Source organism: Nicotiana tomentosiformis, chromosome 4 (assembly GCF_000390325.3).
Source record: "Nicotiana tomentosiformis chromosome 4, ASM39032v3, whole genome shotgun sequence".
Lineage (NCBI taxonomy): Eukaryota > Viridiplantae > Streptophyta > Magnoliopsida > Solanales > Solanaceae > Nicotiana > Nicotiana tomentosiformis.
In genome coordinates this window covers 13,502,182-13,523,371 of record NC_090815.1, presented here as the reverse complement: position 1 = coordinate 13,523,371, position 21,190 = coordinate 13,502,182, and the positions used below count along the sequence as shown (strand labels likewise).

The 21,190-nt window shown below is 36.3% G+C and overlaps 1 long non-coding RNA gene across 1 annotated transcript; it reads right to left on the bottom strand.

Moving 5' to 3' along the window:
* Positions 1–1,232: 1,232 nt before the first annotated feature.
* Positions 1,233–3,521, bottom strand: LOC104114521 (uncharacterized). Its single transcript, XR_690413.4, has 2 exons — positions 3,077–3,521; positions 1,233–1,528 (listed from the first exon to the last, which is right to left on the bottom strand). It is a non-coding gene; the product is annotated as an uncharacterized lncRNA (long non-coding RNA).
* Between the last annotated feature and the right edge of the window lie 17,669 nt (positions 3,522–21,190).

The following is a 21,190-nucleotide window of genomic DNA, read 5'->3' as shown; positions in this document are numbered from 1 at the left end:
GCCATCACTTTAGAATTAGAGTTGCTTTATCTTTATTTATGAATAAGCTCTTAGGAGCACTTTGTGTTATGCATAGTTTATTAGCTTTAATAGAGTAAATTTTATACACTGTCATATCAATAAAAAGGATTAGCTCAAGAAAAGTTATCAGAAAAAATCTCCTTTAGTTACAGAAAAAAAAAATCCCAAAATCGGAATAAACCTACAAAAAAATTTATTGAGTAGTTTAGAAAAAGATTGGACCTTACCTTGGAGGAAAATAGCATTGCACAACAATGGAGACAAGATTAGCCTTTAGATTTTAGAACAAGAGACAAGAAGAAGTCAAAATAGGAACTAGGGTTTTGCTTCTTTTTTTTTTTCTTTTTCTTTTTTACTTTTGAGCTTTTGAGATAAACTAGATTAGGAATTAGGGAATAATATTGATATTTGGAAATTGAGGATCTCCAAGCGTGTGGGTCTGTGCAGAAGTTGGGCACTGATCGATATAATAGAATAGAAGACAAACTAATTAAACGCTGCGTTAGAAGAAATAGAAAGAGAAAAAAAAAGATTTAAGAAAAAAATAAAATAAACATGAGCCAAGTAGGGATTCGATCCCTTGTCCTTAGGCAGTTAGGCTCCTAGGAATAAGATGGCAAAACGACTGTACCATTTCACCTCTTTTGACCATGGGCGCTATCTGATATATATAATCACTTTTTGTGAATTATGTACATCATATACAAATTTTAGCCGAGGGACCACGGATTCACGTGAACTACATATTTTACGGTAAATCCGCCCCTGCTTCCAAATTAAAGAAATGAGGATGATTTCCTTGCAAAACAGTTTCATACTCCCTCCGTTTCAATTTATGTGAACTCATTTGACTAGACACGGAGTTTAAGAAAAGAAAGAAGACTTTTGAACTTGTGGTGTAAAATGAGGCTCATATATTTTGTGTGGTTATAAATCATTGCATAAAAGTAAATTGTTTTCAAATAAGGAAAGAGGTCATTCTTTTTGGCACGGACTAAAAAGGAAATAGGTTCACATCAATTGAAACGGAGGGAGTATTAGAGAATCAAAACCCAAAAAAGAAAATGAGAATTTCGATCGAGGAGGTTGGTAGTTGATAAGTCTTACCTAGTTTTCTTTGATATAATGTTTCTTCTTTTTCAACATTTTTGACTAATGAAATGCTTCCTACCAAGACATACACACTATAAATTCTGACAAATGAAAGAGAGTTATTACAACGCATCCCAAAACCTAGAACAAAAAAGAGAAGAAACAACTTCCAAGTTGAAGAAATGAGGATGATTATGACTTGTATCTTGGCATTATTTGTTATACAAGAAGTTGCCATTTTTCATAATAGCTGCATACACAAAGCCTCTTTAGGTTTAGGAATTTGGCCACTGTTGGCTGTTTCTGCTCAGCGGAGACGGCCTAGTCCACCAACACCGAGGGCTGCGACAACAATTGGAACAAATGGGTTTCAACACGTTCAAGCTCTCAACTGATGACTCGAGAGGGAAAAAATCTGGAAAACAAAACTATTCGCAACTAATTATTCATATCTTTCTTGAATTTTTAGTTTCTTCTTTCATATATCGTTATTGACTAATTAATCCAAACCATCCCAAAATAGATAAAGGAAAGGAAACAGTTTCCGAATTAAAGTAATGAAGATGATTATAACTTATATCTTCGCATTACTTGCTATACAAGAAGTGGCCATATTATATTTGTTACTCTATCTTTATATCTTTTCTTTCCTTATGTAGTGAGCTGAGGCTTTTAATTGAATATAATGAAGCAAAACTTTCTTTTCATTTTATTTTTCTGTTTAACCATCCGAAAATGCCAGCAAACTGATTGGCCTCTAATAAATGTTGTTGCCTGAATGCCTCGAGAGGGAGAGAGTTCAAAAAAAAAAAAAAAAGAAATATTTGCAGCAAATCAACAAATTCATGGAACATGTTTGTTTTTTTGTTATATTTATCATTTAATCATAATTATCGAGGAGTATTCTGCACAAGATGTTAAATTTAATAAAATTCTAAATAATGGTATATTGATTATTCCCTTATACTTCAATATTCCATGAACTGCTTGTAGCTGATAAAAAAACATTTAATTATGCTAGTTACACTCTTTCCCACTAAAAAATGAACATTGTGTAATTAATGTTACTTGAGTTTCTTAAACTCGCGCTATATCCTTCCTCAAATAGAAGAGTAAAATGTAATTAATGTTAGTAACTTTTAGAGTAGAGTAATTGAACATATAATATGCATTATGTCTCATATAGGATCTTAAAGGTTGCCGGCTATAGTTTCTGGTAATTATTGATCGGCTGACCAAGTTAACTCACTTTTTGAAGGATTATTATGACTTTTTCTACGTGTAAGCTAGTCCAGATATATATTAATGAGATAATACTCACGCATAACCTTTGATTATGCCTTGCCAAAAATCTGATTGTTTAACTCTCGTTTATAGTTTGATCTGCAGTATCAGTATTTTTAACATCGTTGTTGGAAGGAAAAAATCGTCTATTTTCGTATGACTCCAAAAACTTTATATTATTGCAATATTTTCATCCCCGAGTCCGAATTTATATTGTATGGAGATTATTATTTTGGTTATGCCGCCTTTACTGTATTTCCACCGCTTAATAGGCAAATAAGAGAACGAATAAATGTAACAGCACTAAAATATCAAAATTAAATAGATGAAACTGAAAACAAATATCAATAAATAGGCGAATGCATAGGATAGCAATTTTTAAAGAATCAAATTAAAACAGTTATAACAAATTCAAATTTGAGCTGAAGAAAGAAACCCTCACTGTTCAAGTTTATGTACTGTTCTCTATCCGTCTATCGTTTCTGATGTTAAATGCATCATAATTTTCAGCCAGATTATTCAAACCACGTTTTATTTTTAAACAAAGCAAAACAATGAAAATAGTACATAAAAAATCCAAATCTAAGCACTCGAAAAATAAAAAGCTATTTAAGCAAAAATAATTGTGTTCGCAATTAAATATTTAAGTAAAAATAATTGGGTTCGGCGGAGCTCGCACCTAATAGGCTAGTTCCGCCTCTGGCATCATATTTAACTGAGTGGCGGTGAACGTGGTGTTCATGGACTTGTTGGTTTTGGTGGAGGTGGAGGTGCTGCTTCTCCGGCTGGTGGTGGAGATGGTGGTGGCGGCGGCGGAGGCTGTTGTGCCCTAAAATTAGGAGGGGCAAACATAACAATATTCTTATTTTTTTCTGGTGGTGGCGGTGTTATTTTGTCTCTTAATAATTCTCTGGAAACCTTTAGTTGAGAAAACAATTCCTTGTAGGAATAATATTGCAGGGACTTTGCTTCCACACAATGGCTGGAGATGAACAAAGATATCAGTAGACATGAAATTATACTTGACCTCATAAGTGTTTCAAATTGTGATGTATAGAATTGAGTGAGAATTATGAAAATATAACGGTGCTATTTAAGGGGATGAGCCTTAGCTCACTTATAGAATTTTCTTTTTCACTTTTTGCAATTTTAGGTATTAGGTACATCTTGTGAAAAATTTTAGTTTGTTTTCTTGGCGACATGGTCAAAATAGCGCGTTATTCTTTCAAGTTCAAAGTAATTAGTCCAACAAATTTATTTGCATTGACTTCTCATGATTTACATAGTCACTCCATTTTCGTGATAGATTGGCACCTATTTTAAGATTTTTTTTTTCTTTTTCCGTGTTCAAGCTAATTTTGGTTTTATATTAATCTAGAGGCGTTATTGCTGAAGTGTGACCAACTCATTTAAAAACTTATCGGATAAGGGAGAGGTCATAGGTTCAACTTTCGAGTCTTATCGCCACACATTATAAAAATGAGTTTTCACGTGATTGACCCATGAAAAAGAATCATGACTGGGGGAGCATGTGAAAATATAATTAACTAGTAATAAAAGTGCATTTTTTAATTTTTAAAAGTTTAAATTTTTAGATGAGATGATCATATATACCACTTTTTTTTTAAAAACATAATCATATATACCTCTCTAAGAATTAAATTATTAAACGTCGTAACTTGAAATTGACCTAACAGTAAATTTTTAAAAGCTTAATTTTTTTTTATGCCTTTCGTCTATATGAACCATATTTTCCCATAAAAAAATATACTATAGCATCCTTTTACTTCTTCTCTCTCTCTCGGCGCACGTTAGGTGAATAGCTAACATGCGCCATCGCCGGAAATGGGGGAAAAAGGAAGAGCGAAGAAGAACACCAACAAAACGCCAGTCGTAGAAAGAAAATTAACGGACATCATCATGCGTGAGCAAGGGAAACGAACTACTAAAGAAAAAGAGAAAATGCAAGAGGAAGATCTGGACCAAGACAGTAATAGCGACCCAAATTAGCCAGATCTGGGCAGTGATCGAGTCAAATGGGCAGTGATCGAGTCAAAATGGTAATGCCGGTGAGTTCTAGCAATCAATTGACACATGTGGTGAACTCTGGGAAAGGAATTGCTAAAGCATTGATTACAAGTGAGCAGCCAAGCTCGAGCAAAGCGCAGATCAATGGAAAAGTAAATGCAAGCCCACCTAAGGAACAGAGAAATACAGAGCTTGATAACCAGAAGAAAATCCAGTAGAAAAAAACAGAACCAACTATGGAGATGGGAAGATCATGGGCAGGGCTACTCTAGGAGAACAAATTGGTAGCAAAAGGTATGAATCTAACCTACATACCCCCAGTAATGAAAGATGGTGAAGTAGTGGTACAATTGATGGAAGAGGACATCAAAGAAGAGCACCAAAAGTGGAACCGAGCAGTTATACTCTATGTGGTGGGGGAAGACAACATCAATTGGGGCTATTGAGAGATTCATAGCTAATCAATGGATTAATGTTCATAAACCTAAGGTACTCTTCCATAATGATGGGTATTTCATAGTATTGCTAAATAACAGTGAAGAGAGGGAGGATGTGATGCTGAATGGGCCGTATACAATTAATAGTAGGCCAATTATAACTAGACCATGGTCGGAAAACTTTGATTTTAATGAAGAAGTGCTGAAAATCATTCCCCTATGGGTCAAATTCCCAAAACTGCCACTCAACTACTGGAGCCATTGTATGCCGATGCTTGTACCACCGTGGCTGAAAGAGTCTCATATTCTAGGGTCCTGATTGAAATGGATGTCACAAAACCACTGCTAGAGAAGATTAAACTGTATGATCCTAGAGGTAAGGTGATTGAACAGATGGTTCAATTTGATTGAAAACCACAGTAATGCCAAACATGCTGCAAATTACGTCATTCATGCAGGGATCAAAAGAAGCAGAAACAGGAAGGAGTGATACGGAAAAATATGGAAATAAAGCAGAAGCAGGAATGGAGATAAGTCAGAACTCTTGAACTTGTTGTAGATAAAATTGATGCTCAAGGTAGATTCCTTGATCAGTTGGAGGCAGCAAAAACTGTACAGCTAAATCAGCAGGAAGCTGAACCACAGTGGCAAATTGCTCGAGAAAAATCTGCTACAAAGAAGAATGTAGAAGTTACAAAGGAGAATGAAGTGGACATTGGCAATGCTGTTAAAGCACTAGTTGATACAACACAGAAGTAGTTCAACTATCTGAAGCCCAAGGTGTGAGGGAGAAGCAGAATAAGAAGGATAGGGAAGGAGTTCCACAACAAATATTAATATCATGATGAACATTATAACATGGAATGGTAGGGGTTTGAATAAAGTATAAAAGCAAAAAGAACTAAAAAAAATTATAGAACAAATAAAGTGGTACTTGTGGCCATTATAGAACATAGAGTGAAGAGAAGAAATGCAGATTCAATACTAAAGAAGACTATTAACAACTGGAAATGGGTTGACAACTACAATAAAGCTCCAGGTGGTAGAATATGGGTAGCATGGGATCTAACTCAGGTGGATTATTTGATGACCAGAACTCATGAGCAATTTATAATGGGGAAGGTAACTATAAATTCAGCATAGAACCAGTTTTAATTACTGTGCAGTCTATGGTAAACACACAATTCAAGATATGAAAAGCTTATGGGAGGAATTGAAAGTTACAGTGCATGGAATAAACAATCCTTGCCTCATAATGGGTGACTTCAATACTATCCTGACTAGTGAGGATAGGATTAATGGCAACCCTGTGCAAGAGATTGAAATAAGGAATTTCAAGAATTGCCTAATGGATGAAGGATTAGATGAGCTCAAAACTGTGGGAAGGCAATACGCATGGTCTAATAACCATGTCCATAGTAGGATTGATAGAATCCTGGCAAATGTAGAATAGATACAACAATGGCCTTACATGGAGGGAATCGGTATGAATCCAGGTTTTTCTGATCATTGTCCTCTTAGTGTGGGATTTGACATCACTAACCAAGCAGGCATGAAACTTTTCAAATTTCTCAACTGCTTGGCAAGCCTAAGTGAGTTTGATGCAACTGTAAAGCAAATCTGGAGAAGCAGCAAAAGAGGACCTGCCATGCTATCTGTGTGGAACAAGCTCAAAACACTGAAAGGGGCCCTCAAACAATTGAACAAACAAGAGTTTAGTGGAATATGGAGCAAGATACAAGCAGCAAGGGGGAGGCTAGAAACTATACAAGACAAAATGAATATCCCAGGTCAAGATGTTGAGACAGTAGCCCTTGAAAAAGCTACAAAGTTAGAATTGGAGAAATTGTTGATGGTTGAGGAGAGTGTTCTGAAATAAAAATCTAGAATACAATGTCTTAAACTTGGAGATTCCAATACAACATACTACCATGCTTGCATGAAAAATAGACAAGCAAGGAATAGTATTGGCAGCTTAACCACTAACACTGGGCAAATCCTACAAAATCCAACTGAAGTGGAGGAAGAAATTCTAAGCTTCTATAGGGGCCTGCTTGGTACTGCAGCAACACAACTATCAGCTGTTAACCCAGAGATCATACATAACGGCCATATATTAAATAGGAGGCAACAATTGTAGCTTATAAGACCAGTTACCAGAGAGGAAGTGAAACAAGCTATAATGGACATTGACACAACAAGGCACCGGGTTGTGATGGATATAACTCTTTATTCTTTAAGAAAACATGGCACCGGGGTGTGAGGGATATAACTCTTTATTCTTTAAGAAAACATGGCGCATACTGGGTGAGGAAGTGATTGCAGCAGTTATAGAGTTCTTTGAAAGTGCATATATGTGCAAAGCCATCAACTGTAGAACCATTACCTTGATACTAGAGGTTCAGAATCCAACAAACATTAAGGAATTCAAGCCAATTTCATGCTCTACAGTCCTTTACAAGATGATTTCAAAAGTGCTCACAACAAGACTGCATGATGTGATGGCAGAATTGATAGATAATTGCCAAGCTACCGTTGTACCTGGAAGATTGATTACAGACAACATCATTATGAGCCATGAACTTGTCAAAGGATATGGAAGGAAGAATATTTCTCCCAGATGTATGCTCAAAATAGATATGCAGAAGGCATACGACTCTGTGGAATGGGTGTACATTGAACAAGTGATGAGACTATTGAGTTTCCCTGAAGTATTTGTGAAGTTGATAATGGCTTGTACCAGAACTGTGTCTTATTCTGTGCTAATCATTGGTAAGCTTTATGTACCATTTAAGGCAAGGAAAGGGTTAAGGCAGGGAGATCCACTATCCTCATTCTTATTTGTTTTAGCAATGGAGTACCTAAGTAGGTCACTGAAGATACTGAAGGTCAATAAACAATTTATATTCGATCCCAGGTGTGCCAAACTCAATCTAGTTCAGCTGGGATTTGCAGATGACTTACTTCTATTCTGTAGAGAAAACATTCAATCAATCAAGATACTACACCAGCACTTCCAAATGTTCTCACCAGCCTCGGGCCTAATTGCTAATCCGAATAAAAGCTACATTTATTTTGGAGGTGTGAATAATCTGCTTCAGCAGCAAATTATGGTCATACTAGGCTACACAAAATATGAACTACCTTTCAGATATCTGGGTGTCCCATTGAGCACTAAAAGGTTGTCTGCTATCCAATGTAAACCCTTAATAGAGAGGATGTTAAGCAGGATTCAAAGTTGGACAGCAAAGTTTCTGTCATATGCAGGAAGAGCAGTACTAGTAAAGAGAGTGTTATTTGCTATACAAACATTCTGGGCTCAGATCTTCATTTTGCCCAAGAAAATTATCCACTTCATAGAAGCAATATGTAGGAGGTTTTTATGGAAAGGAAATGTTGAACCAACAATGAAGGCTTTGATAGCCTGGGACAAATTGTGTGCACCAAAGGTAGCTGGGAGATTAAATTTTATCAATGTGGAGATGTGGAAAAAAGAAGCCATATGCAAGCTACTATGGAGTATTTGCACAAGAAAGGAGAAGTTGTGGGTATAATGGATACATACTTACTACATAAAGGGAAACACATTCTGGACTACAGAACCAAAGAATGCATTATAGGCCATACAAAAGATATTCAAAGCAAGGAACTACTTTGTGAATGCATGGTTCTTGGAAGAAGATGTCCAGAAGATGGAGAAATGCTCTGTCAAACAAATATACAAAGCCATGCAAGGAAAATTTCCAAATATGACATGGAGGAAATTAGTATGCAATAATCAGGGACAATCCAAGTGAATATTCATACTAAGGCTGGCAATTAAACAAAGACTTGCTACTAAAGAAAGGCTAGCAAGATGAGGTATAATTGCAGAACAAACATGCCCATTATGCAACAAAGAAAATGAGACAATGCAGCACCTATTCTTTGACGGTGAGATATCAGGAGAGATATGACAACGATTACTGGAATGGCAGGTTTTACGAAGAGCAAAGAAAGCTAGGCTGGAGGAAGTGAAATGGCTGGAACAGGTGAGCAAAGGAAAGAGTGCAGGTGCATCAGTATGTAGGATGACCCTAGCAGCTGCAGTCTACCACATTTGGCAAGAAAGGAACAATGTGATTTTTCAGAAGAAGAGGAGAACAAGCAATGCTATACTACGATTAATCATTCAGGAAATACATGTCAGGGCTGTCAATTTTTCTCGTTTAGATAGAGCAATGGCTAAATTGAATTGGTATCCTGAAGTAAACTAGAGCATGAAGTAGCAGTTAAGCAATAGAAGTAATGGTGATAGGTAACTCCTAGTTGGGGCTTCATGTCCAGTAGGAGGTATGCTAGAGCTTTTTGTAGTAGAATGTAAGAATTGTAAATATTGTTACTTGGTAAATAAAATACTTTAATTACCAAAAAAGAAAAGCTTAAATTTTTAGATGAGATCATCGTATATACCACTTTTTTTTTTAAAAAATGATCATATATACCTCTCTAAGAATTAAATTATTGAACGTTGTAACTTGAAATTGACCTAACAGTGGAGATAATTAACTAGTAATAAAAGTGCATTTTTTTATTTTTAAAAGCTAAATTTTTAGATGAGATCATCGTTGATATAAACTGAGGGTCCACCAAACTATATAGTGAACCATGTTCTCTATTAGTTCCCACAAAACACACGCACACTGCAGTAGGTAAAAGACACAAAGAAGTTTTACGTGTAAAACTTCCAGCTCGCGGGATTAAAAATCACGACCTACCCTTGTAGAATTTCAACTTCACTACTGAGCAAACTTTAGATTACAACCTATTGTAACCTAGGAATTAACCTCTTAATCCCTCACTAACTTGTAACAACTCTATTACAAGCCACTTTGTAATTACTCTATTACAAAGACTTATAACTTGACTAACTCTAGCCAAGACACAAACACAAGGGTTTATGATTTACAAAGGTTTCCTACACAATGCTTCTAACTAAGCTAAGTAGGAATTACAAGTAAAGAACTTTAACAAAGGTGCAACATAACTAGGGACATGTAATGACTCAATACATGAAACTGGTCCTTCGTTATGTTGTTCTTTGTTCTTGTTGCCCTTGAGAATCACTTGCAAGATTGACACAGACTTGAGAGAGTGCTTGATCGATTCTTGAATGTGCAAGTGTTTTGTTTTACCTTTGCTTGATGTTAATAACTCATTTGTGACATCACTTGAATGATGCAAGCAAGTTAGGTAAAGGGCATTCCCAATAAAGTTGATTGATGCACTGTTTTTGCACTGTTGTATGTGCAGGCAATAACTTTACAGCTGTGGAGAGTTGACTGAGTACGGTCACGAGGGGAGCTGATGTCCATTTGTTCCCCCTTGTTGTTTATTTGTCGTCTGAAGAGTTGATTTACATCTCCAGCTTGAGACTTGTTATTCCCACGTACTTGAGGGTGTATCAGGTTCCTTATTTGGTTCTTGTCATTAAGTTTGTTAGATCATCAAAACATTACAAGGTACATATAACCTATCAATCGTATATACCACTGTTTCTTTTTTAAAATGATCATATATACCTCTCTAAGAATTAAATTATTAAACGTGGTAACTTGAAATTGACCTAATAGTGGAGATAAAGTCAACTTTTTCTATAAAGCTGGGCGTACAGTACTATATATTTTCAAGAGTAAAGTAAAGAAATTTTTAATTGAAAACATTACTGGGGCAAAAATGGACTATGAACGTTGAATATACAATTTAAGATAATGTCTCGTTTTCAAATAATTCGACGACTACTTTGACTTAGAAGAACATAAATAAATTTCTTATTTATCGAATTTGCATAATTCATATCAAATTATCTCAGATGAAAGGCCATAAGAGGATGGTTTTTATATGTTGCACAATACTACAGTGATGAAAATTTATATCTTTTCTTATAAAATTAAAAAGGGATAGATTAGTCAAATTACTTTTTAACAACCTAGTGCACCTATGCGCGGAATTCGAGAAGATGCTTGATCACAAGGGTCTATTGTACTCAATCTTACCTTGCATTTCTGCAAGAGACTGTTTCCACGGCATGAACCTGTGAGGCTGTGACCTCCTGGTCACATGACAGCAACTTTACCAGTAACGCCAACGCGCCCCTTCAAACATTGCTTCAATTGAGCAGAAATGCAGGTAGGGGTATACATGGACCGGGTTGATTCATTTTTTATCAAAACCAAACCAAACCAACTATATCGATTTGGATTGGTTCGATTTTGTCGGGTTTTACATAAATATTTTTCAATATTATTTTGTTAAATTTATAGATTAAGTTTTGATAAATAACTATATGTTTAATAAAAATTAAAACAAATTGACAAATATATGATCTATTAAAATATTCTTATGAGAGAAAGTTTTTAGTAACACATGATAGTTACTTTTCTTAGTTGTCTAACAATAATTTTTCGTTAATGTACGCTTTCAAGATTAGCCGAACTTAATAATTAAACATAAAAATCAAGATAACACCTAAGTAATGATATATTCTATTTAATTTTAAATTATCAAAATATCATTTCAAATTCTAAAAGATATAAGAAATCTTGATATATGAATATAAAAGAACAATGAGATGATTGACGCATTTTTAGTAACATTTGATAAGAAAGTGATACAACCAATTATTTATAGTAAACAAAAATGAATGCACTGCATAGTTCTATTAAATATTACATCCCATGAGAGGATCTAAAATATTTCTACATATTTTTTGAAAGAAAATTCAATATAAAATCTTAAAAGTATGTATAAAAATTATATATTTACACGCCGGTTTGGTTCAGGTTTTTTTACCCAATACTAAACCAAACTTAGTCGGATTTTTTAATCGGTTTAGTTTGACTTTTTAATTTGGTACGATTTTCCGATTCGATTCGAACACCCCTATATGCAGGATACAATAGGCATTTCTAGTCCGCTCTTCCTATCAAGATATACACACTATAAAATATAAATTCTGTCGAATGAAAAAGAGAAGAAGCGGCTTCCAAATTAAAGTAATAAAGACGTTCATTGCTTATATCATTGCATTACTTGTTATACAAGAAGTGGCTATATTTCAGAGTAGCTGTATAGATAAAGCTTCTTTAGGTATAGGAATTTGGCCACTACTAGCTGTTTCTGCCCAGATGGGACGGCCTACCCGGCGGCCTCCGCCAACACCGAGGGCCGCGGCAACAATTAGTGAGTTCCGGAACAAAAATTTAGTTCTTTTGGATTCAAAGAACCAAAATGTGTGAAAAAATAACTGATGACCATAATATATATAACTCCCTTTTATAAGGCGCTATACCTTAACGACCGTTTGCCCACTTAAGTATAGCGCATTTATTTAAGGCGCTATATATATAACGCCCTAACTTAGCGCGCTATATATATTATGTGGCTCACCAATGATTCTTCTGGGCTTAACTGATATAAAAATAATTTAACTGGGTATAACGCTCATAGTTAAGGCTCTATACCTCAAATAATTGTACCCCCGGACTGATTTTTGCCTTATTTAAAGAGGTTAAGAATTTTATAAAAATACATTCATAAATATTCTCAAGTCTTCTGAGATATTTCTTCGTTAAGTTATTTTGCATTTTGTCATAATGTCTAAAGAGCGAAGAATTAGGGTTTCATTATATTGGGGGGGGTGAGGTTGTGGTGGCGAATAACTCAATAAGCTATAGTTTATCTCCACAGTGTCATGTTAAGTTGCCACTTACAATGGAGTACAATACATTGGTATTGTTGTTATGTAAAAAATGAGTGTAAGCAAACGTTCGGTAAATATTAAAGTAACCGGAAGATATTCATATTTTGTCACCCCGCAAGGGGTTGCTTGTTATGTTGAGCTTAACATCAAAGATGATAAAACTCTGAGAGATTTTTTGAGGACTCCGGATGAATACCGGGAATTTCTTGTGATAAAAATATTGGAAATGTACGTCAAGGCTGAAGATGTTCGCAATAATGAGGTTGCGCAAAGTAGGGATATCCCTCAGTCATCGAGTGATTATTTTGGAGTAGTTTTAGCCGAACAGATTCCAAGTTAAAGAGTTTGGCCTGATCTAAACTTATTTTCACAGGCGAATGAGGAGCGAGGAAATAATTTCTCCCCTAGTTTACATAATCCACAAGCCGAGTGGTAAACTTCAATTTTTCTTTGTGTTACGATGTTTATTTTTGATGTATTGAATTTGTATTAACACTCATATATTCCACATGAGGTACCGGCCAGATATGAATTTTACAAGTTATGAACAAACGCCCGTTGGAATATGCCTAGTTTTGGTGTGTTGGATCATGGTGGTCCATCCGGGAGTTATCACCAACAGGATAATGTCCACCATGGGATATCAACACATTATGATTTGTAAGTGAAGTGATAAAGCTATATGTAAAGTTTGGATCAATTACAGTAACTCATTATTTTATTGGTTGAGCATTGAAAACGAGCAACTTGTAGGTCATGTCCTTACTCAATTACCCGAAGACGACATATGTAATCGGGATCTGGCAGATGCGCAGAGCCAGGAAGAGAATAATAATTATAACAACAATGCCGATGAGTCTGGATATGGAAAACCTTTCCCCGATGAGGGTGATGATGAGGAGGAAGAGAATGCTGAACCTGATTTGACGAGGGAGCATGATCCACCTCCCGTTAGACCAAGAGTGTACGAGTCCCACGTGCCTTTTCATTCAAGAGAGATTCCCTACTTTGATCATTTGCCAAGTATGCCAGATGTGGATGCCCTCGCAAGGGATATTGAAGAAATTCAGACAACAATGTGGAATGAATATAGAGTAACGGTGCTGTCAAATGGTATGCTTTTTCCTAATAAAACGCGCTTAAGAAGGGCGGTGGAGGTACTAGCTGCAGTCGACCAAACTAGCGAAGGACTCGCTCAGTGGCATGATGCTCCACAATATCGAGACACATCAACGGGGCGGAGGAGCTCCATATAATTCAGTCGGTCGAGCAATAATCGGGCAAACCAGTTATTAGCTAGTCGTTGTATGGCCTCCAAATGAACTATTAAGTAAAACTAGGAACCGTGAGTATACGTAACACATATAAATCCAGGTCAAGTAAACTTAATTATACATTTACTTGTGCGCCCTCCAGCAAATCGAACAAATCCCTGCAATAGGGGAGATTATGTCAACCTCGTATTCGTGTCTATATCCCCACCTATCAACCACCTCCTAGCTAAAGGGAGAAACGGTGGAGGTGGTGCATCCGAAGCGAAGAGTGGTAGAGGTGGCTGCAACTGCAGGAACCGCTCCCAGGACCAAAACCTAATATACAATGTGGACGTAAAATTTAAGGTAAATTTTTACTATGTATGATATAATCATGAAAAATAATTGACTATGTTTTCACCTGCATCAGCAGCAAAAATCCGGTAATGTCTCGTTGCGTGCCCATGCTCGCCCGGCACATCTGCCTGTACAAGTAACCAAGAACAACTACACCCCAGCTGTAATCATGTAAATCGTCTAGCCGCTCAAGATGATGAAGAAATATCTAGCTGACTAGGTTTCCCAAAGTGTTCGGGAACAATATCCCTCCAAACATAAGCAGCATCAACAACCTCATATACCAGTTAATATGAAGATCCGGTGTATCATCTGTAATGTCTGTATGCATCGCCTCCAGATGCAGTCGGACGGGCGTCAACTGCAGACGACTAGCCCAAACCAATGCAGCCTCATCCGCTGGCTGGAAACCGGTGAGCCAATGCAACATCTCCAGGTACTGCAATCCTGTATAATCTCTGATAGCATGCGGTAAAGCTACAGGATCTCCATCAACCGGCAGCCCATACAGAACCTCCACGTCCTGAAACGTGATAGTAGCATCGCCAATGGGTAAATGAAATGCGTGCGTCTCCAGTCACCACCGCTCTATCAAAGCCGTGATCAACGACCAATCCAGCTGCAGCCGGCCGATCTCAATAATCCTATAGAAACCCGTATCTTGAAGGCGTCTGACTATACTAGGATGGAGATGGTGGGCCCTAAGAAAGTCTCACACTTCATCTACTCTTCTAGCACGGAACGTCTGGGCCAATAACTGCCCCTCCCATATGTACGAAGACCTATGCTCGGTCTGTAGCAACAGTAGCTCTAGCGAGGCAGGTCCGGGATGCACAGGCGGAACCTCCATCACGACTACTGTAAATTGAACAATATTAATTAAAGTATTTTTCTTTTTTATTGATTAACATCTTTAAATATATTGTAATATATTTAATATAAAAATTTATTCAATATTTTACTATATTGTTAATTAGGTTGTTACATTTTCCTATATTATAATTTTATATTTTATATGTTACTTTATTATTTTATATGTTTGTTTGTTACTCACCTATTTTTTACTATAATAAAATTAAATAATTAAGTTTCATAACTATACAAGATTTAATTATTAAATATTTATATAACAATACTTAGTTTGAGTCCAAATAAATCACTTTTTGGTTCCAGACTCGATAATTGAGGTCTATTAGCACCAAGGAATCCAATGTTCTTGTATTCTTGATGAGAAAATTTTCCCAATTTATCACTCAACATATCTCTTATTTTATATGTTAGTTTAATATTTTATATTTTTGTTTGTTATTCACCTATTATTTACTATAATAAAATTAAATAATTAATTATTAATTTAATTATTAAATATTCATATAACAATACTTAGTTTGATAAATATTGTTGTTTTCTCATGTTATTTTCTTACGTTTGTTGACTAGAATTGGAGAGAGATCGTGTTTGAACTATCAGTTTTTTTGAGATATTTTTGGGTTTAACAGGTACTTAAATGATTAATTTCAATAACTACAAAGATACTACGCTAAAGGGCACTATATTTTACTACGCTAAAAGGGCACTACATTACAAATACGAGCGCTACATTAGGGCACAAGATACTACTACAGGGAACTAAAGTCCCATATTCATATATGTACAACAATAACATCTAAGTAAGATTAACTATTCCTAAAATACAAATTTATCTATTTTACTAGTCTTTTAGCAAATAAATAATCTAAACTGGATAAAAATAAAAAATTAATTTAATCACAAAATAATCACACACAAAAATACACCACAGTAAAAAGTAACTAATTATCATTTTTTTAACAAATAATAACAATTTCTCTATTTACTAATTTTTTTACCACACTAATAATATAATCCGGATAAAAAATAATAAATTAATTATATCGCAAAACAATCACAAAATAACATAGAACACAATAAAAATAACTAATAGGCATTTTTTATACATGAGTTTTAACATAAAATAGGTCAGAATACCTCGATTTAATATTTTTGGAAAGTTGAAGATTTGGTGATTTGGAGCCGAAACAAGCAACTCACTACGAGATAACACTTTAGATACGATGTGGGACCGAGAATCTACACTTTTTGTGGGACCGGTAGGCTCCACTCAAGCTTTTTTGGTTAACAATTGGGGGGGGGGGAGGGGGGGTTGTTTTGCTGGGGAAGGGGAAGGGACGATTATTTATGTAAGTATAGCGCCTTAGGTAAGGGCGTTATACTATAGCGCCTTAAGTTAGGACGCTATCTCCCGCCCGTTTGAATTCAAATATATCGCCTTAAATAAGGGCGCTATACTTAACTGGGCAAACAACCGTTAAGGTATAGCGCCTTATAAAATGGCGTTATATATTATGGTTACCAGCTTTTTTTCCCACACATCTTGGTTCTTTGAGTCCAAAAGAACTACATTTTGGTTCCGGATTCAACAATTAGTAGAGGCGAAATTACGATCTTGAGCTTATGGGTTCTAAAGTCTTAAAAAGACATTAAACTTACTAAGTTCTGAATAAATTATTTATACATATGAAGTGAGCTTTTTAATACATGTACAGGGTTCGGACTGTGAAACCCGTAATCAAAATTGTAGCTCCGCCCTGCTTATAATCGATCTCTCGTCTACCGAACCTTTGCTGGGGTGTACAGGACGATGATTTTTTTTTATTGTTTTTGTAATATACTAAATTTGTTCGAAGATAATAGGAGCAGTATAAAGTTAAGAATTGAGATAGTTGTAAAGGAAAATTACTTTTATCAAAATAGTGAGGGAAGTGGTATTTTTTCATTCAATAAAAAATATTTGCCTTGAAAAACAACAATCTCTATTATCTGCTTCACCTATGCATAGTCATCATTGCCACCCTCTTCCACCAAGATGGTTCAAGGGAGTTCATATATAATGTGAGCTGATTCAGTTTATACGCTCTTCAAAGGGTAACTCAGTGCATTAAGCTCCCGCTATGCGCGAGGTCGAGGGAAGGGGCGGACCACAAGGGTTTATTGTACGTAACTTTATCCTACATTTTTACAAGAAGTTGTTTTCACAGCTCGAATCTATGACCTCCTGATCACATGGCAGTAACTTTACCGGTTGCGCCAAAACTCCCCTTCCGTTTATATGCTCTTAAATGATGGAAATTCCATCTTACCATGTTTATAAGTCCCCTAACATGTTTGGGGAGTTCAGAGAAAGTCATATTCTGATCATGTGAACATGCAAGGTTTCCAGACTAAAAGAAATTGCCTTGCTAATTACAAGTGCATGCATATTAGAGAATCACCCCCACCCCCCATGTCATTTTCTCCCCATTAATTAACGGAGGAATTTCTGTGAAACAAAAAATTGACGGACTGATAAGGAAGTTAAAGACTAATTCAAGGTTGTTGTAATTGATATTAGTCCTGGAATTTCATGAATTTCTATGTTGTTTCTTCTTTCATAGTTTTTGACAAATTCAAGCCCTTCTAGTATGCAAGGCTTGCATTATAAATTCTAACGAATCAAATAAAGTTATAATCCAATACATCCAGCAATAAGCTTTTAGAGAAATCACCAAAAAAAGAGAAGAAATTTCACAGCTTCCATATTAAAGTATGAGGGTGATTATAACTTATATCATTGCATTACTACTAATTCAAGAAGTGGCCATATTTCAAAATAGCTGCATAGACAAAGCCTCTTTAGGTTTAGGAATTTGGCCACTGGCTGTTTCTGCCATGATGAGACCTGCTTCGCCGCCTCCTCCACCACCGAGAGCCGGTATAATAATTGGACATTTATTACCGGTTCATGTTCCTTCCACAAAGGATCGCTACAGAGTTAGGCCAGGAGTATTCCCACCCCCACCACCTCCGTATTGATGATTGATCATGTTCCCGTACGTCTTCAGTTCAGAGGTGGATCCAAAATTTAAAATTTATTGTTTTCTACAACGACCTCAAATTAATATTGTAATAATGATTGGATCTACATTCAAATATTTATAAATATTTATTGAAATTTTTAATAGATATAGAGAAGATTTGAGCAAAAGATACTGAATTTACGTGAATCTGTAGCCAAACTTCTAGATTCGCCGTTGCTTCAGCTAGCACTCATTGTGAGTAGTTAATGACATATAGCCCAATGCCAGATAAATTTTCCCCTATATTTGTGTCACGACTCAAATCTCCCTCCGTAAGATGTCGTGACGGCACCTAGTCTCTACGACTAGGTAAGCCCAACAATTTGCGAAAATAACGAAAATGAAAGTAGAATTCGACAACTAGACTGCAACAGATAACTATATAATGATAAAATGTCGCTCGGCATGTACAGTAACCAACGCTCGGGTATAAACAAACATCTCAAAACCCGATAGTCATAAGTCATAAGCTTATAAGAGAAAGCTAAGTATCTCTATACACCAGAGTCTAAGAAAAGTACAAAAAAGAAAACAACATAGGATGGAATAGAGAGGGACTCCGAGGTTTGGGAACGTGGGCAGATATACCTTGAAGTCTCTGCAAATCTCACTGCTCACTGATATCGAGGCTGATAGGAAGTACCTACTTCTGCACACAAAACATGTGCAAAAAAGTAGAATGAGTACAGGGGGATGCCAAGCCTAACCTCGGTCGAGTAGTGACGAGCTCAGATCAGGGTCCTACTGGTATATAATAAATAAGGCAGAAGACAATAGCAATGTAATGTGATACTGGAAATTTAAACAAAAATAAAACCACAGGAAAATAGCAGCACAACACATAGGGATAAACAATAGGGGGATCTCCTGAGATACTGTCTCGTAGTCCCAAAAGTAAATATGCAAGGAGATCTCCCGATGTACCGCCTCGTAGTCTCAAAAGTAAATATGCTGGGGATCTCCCGAGGTACCGCCTCGTAATCTCAAAAGTAAACACATAGTTCGAATCCGACGAATACGATAATTAACAACAAGAATTCTACAACTAAGACTCATACAGATCAAGGAAAAACAAGAAATCAACTAGGCATGTTGCACATATTTCAAATAAGCATTTAAGACACGTAGGCATGCAATATTAGGCTAAAACAGTATAACTACACATGCTGGTATAACTCAATTAAGATGTAACAGGTTACTACTTAGAAAAACAGGATCTTACATCAATTAGCTCTTGTACGCACTCGTCACCTCGCGTACACGGTGCTCACATATCACAGAAGTATCACAACAGTACCAAATCCTAAGGGGATTTTCCCCACATAAGGTTAGGCAAGCCACTTACCTCGAACCAAGCTCAGTCAATAAGTAAGATTGCCTTTTCCACGACTTTCCGACTCCGAATGACTCAAATCTAGCCAAAAGCAATTACATACCGTAAATATAATTATAAGAAACTAGTCCAATTAATAAAATTAAAACTTTAACAAGAAATTAAAAAATCGCCTCAAAGGTCGACCCAGGCCCACATCTCGGAATCGGGTAAAAGTCACAAAATACGACCACCCATTCAACCACGAGTTCATTCGTACCAAAATTACTCAAATCCGATACCAAAATCTCAATCAAAACCCAAAAATTCTGTTGAATTACTTTCTAACTTTTTCCCCAATTTTATCAACCCAAATGCTTAATTAAATGATGAAATCACCTATAGATTAATGGAATATAACCATAAATGAGTTAAGAATCGTTACCCAATAGCTTCCTCTGAACATCCTTCAAATAATCGCCCAAAACCGAGCTCTCAAAGTCCCAAAATAAAAATGGGATAAAACCCTTGAACTTAGTCTTTTTTTCTGCTCAGCGATCTCGCTTCTGCGGGGGGGTTCACCGCTTCCGCGGTTCCGCACCTGCGGACTTAACTTAAGTCCTCAAAAATCGCTTTTGCGATCAAGGGCCGCTTCTGCGCTCCTGCTTCAGCGTTCCTTTTACCGCTCCTGTGAGTCCGCTTCTGCGGTCTCAGCTGGGCAGGCCCATAATCGTTTCTGTGGCTCGAAGGCCGTTTCTGCCGGGTCGCACCTGCGGCCCAAAGTGCGCAGGTGCGATAAAACTAGGTGCAGCAACTTCAGTCAATCCAACACATTTCCAAATGATCCGTTAACCACCCAAAATCAACCCGAGGCCCCAGGGATCTCAACCAAACATACAACAAGTCCTAAAACATCATACGAACTTATTCAAGTCCTCAAATCACATCAAACAACAACAAAAATACGAATCACACTCTAATTCAAACTTAATGAGCTTCAAACTTCAAACTTCTTCAACTGATGCCGAAACCTATCAAATCACGTCCGATTGACCTCAAATTTTGCACACAAGTCAAATTCGACATTAGAGACCTCTTCAACTTCCGGAATCAGAATCCGATCCCGATATCAAAAATTCAACTGTTGCCATTTCAAGCCTAATTCAGCTACAGACCTCTAATTCACAATCTAGACACACTCCTAAGTCCAAAATCATCCAACGGAACTAATGGAACAGACGAAACTCCATTCCGGAGTCGTCTTTACATAGTTCTAACTACGGTCAAAATCCTAGAACTTAAGCTTCTGTTTTAGGGACTAAGTGTCCCAAATCACTCCGAAACCAAAAATAAAACCTCCTGACAAGTCATATAAGCAGAAAAAGATACGGAAAAAATAATAAATAGGGGATTGAGGCTAGTACTCTCAAAACGAACGATCGGGTCGTTACAATTTGTTACTCAACTATGGTATATATTGTGTAGTTTAGTGGATTGCTATTAATTTCATATAATGAAGTAAAGTTTTTTTTTTTCTCTTTCCTTCATTCCCCGTTGCTTTATTGAACATCTAGGTGTACTTTTCTTTATTTTTTTGGTTTACGTGTAGTTTTTAGAGAACAACGTGCACTAACTTCAGGTTCAGGAGATGGAATTATATCACCCCAAACTGTATTTTTGTTGCAAGAAAGCTTAATTTGATGAAATATAGACCCATTATTGTCCTCTCT